This window comes from Cebus imitator, unplaced genomic scaffold (genome assembly GCF_001604975.1).
Source record: "Cebus imitator isolate Cc_AM_T3 unplaced genomic scaffold, Cebus_imitator-1.0 Scaffold608, whole genome shotgun sequence".
Taxonomy (NCBI): Eukaryota; Metazoa; Chordata; class Mammalia; order Primates; family Cebidae; genus Cebus; species Cebus imitator.
Genome location: NW_016107923.1, coordinates 636,778 through 638,367, shown reverse-complemented (window position 1 = coordinate 638,367; position 1,590 = coordinate 636,778). Strand labels below are relative to the sequence as shown.

The 1,590-nt window shown below is 35.7% G+C and overlaps 1 protein-coding gene across 3 annotated transcripts in view; it reads right to left on the bottom strand.

The window, feature by feature from the left end:
• KLF8 (Kruppel like factor 8) overlaps positions 1-1,590 on the bottom strand; it is a 65,481-nt gene that overhangs the window by 42,716 nt on the left and 21,175 nt on the right. The gene's annotated exons all lie outside the window — the stretch shown is intronic.

The following is a 1,590-nucleotide window of genomic DNA, read 5'->3' as shown; positions in this document are numbered from 1 at the left end:
AAAAAAAAAAAAAAAAGATATTCTTCACAAAAATAGAAAAAAAAATCCAAAAATTTATATCAAATCACAAGTACCCAGAATAGACAAAGTTATCATAAGCAAAAAGAACAAAACTGAAGTAATCACATTACTTGAATTCAAGTTATACTACAGAGTATAACCAAAATGGCATGGTATTGGCATGAAAACAAACACATAGCACAGTGGAACAGAATAGAGAACCCAGAAATAAATCCATACATCTACAAAGAATTCACTTTTGACAAAGTTGCCAAGAACATACACTGGGGAATGGACCATCTCTTCAACAAATGGTGCTGGGAAAACTGGATATCCATATGCATAACAATGAAACCTATCTCTCAACCATATACAAAAATTGAATTAAAATGGATAAAAGAGTTCAATCTAAGACCTCAAACTATAAAACTACTACAAAAAATATTCGGGAAAATCTCCAGGACATTGGTCTGGGCAAAAATTTCTTGAGCAATACTCCACAAACACAGGCAACCAAAGCAAATAGGGACAAGTGGGATTACATCAAGTTAAAAAGCTTCTACACAGCAAAGGATACAATCAACAAAGTAAAGATACAATCCACAGATTGGGAGAAAATATTTGCAAACTACTCATCTGGCAATGGAGTGATCACCAGAATATATAATGAGCTCAAACAACTCAATAGGAAAAAGTCTAATAATCCAATTTAAAAATATGTAAAAGATTTGAATAGATATTTCTCAATAGAAGACTTACAAATGGCAAAGAGGTATATGAAAAGGTGCTCAACATCGTTGATCATCAGAGAAATGCAAATCAGAACTACAACAAGATATCATCTCACCACATCTAAAATGGCTTTTATGTAAGAGACAGGCAATAACAGATGCTGGTGAGGATGTGGGGAAAAGAAAACACTTGTGCAGTGTTCATGGGAAAATAAATTAGTACAGCTGCTATCGAGAACAGTTTGGGGGTTTCTCAAAAAAATTGAAAAATGAGCTACTTATATGATTCAGCAATCCCATTGCTGGATATATACCCAAAAGAAAGGAAATCAGTATATCGAAGAGATATCTGCACTTCCACGTTTGTTGCAGCACTGTTCACAATAGCTAAGATTTAGAAGCAACCTAGGTATTCATCAACAGATGAATGAATAAAGAACATGTGGTAAAGATACACAATGGAGTACTATTTAGCCATAAAAAGAATGAGGCCCTGTCATTTACAGCAACATGGACGGAACTGGAGATAATTATGGTAAGTGAAATAAGCCAGGTATAAAAAGATAAATATCACATGTTCTCATTTATTTGTGGGATCTAAAAATCAAAACAATTGAACTCATGGACATAGAGCATAGAAGGTTGGTTACCAGAGGCTGGGAAGGGCAGCAGAATGATGATGAGGAGGTGGTGGTTGTCAATGTGTACAAAAAAATAGAAATTGGCTAGGTGCAGTGGCTCACTTCTGTAATCTCAGCACTTTGGGAGGCCGAGGTGGGTGGATCACCTGAGGTCAGGAGTTTGAGACCAGCCTGGCCAGGACGGTGAAACCCCATCTCTACTAAAAATACAAAAAATT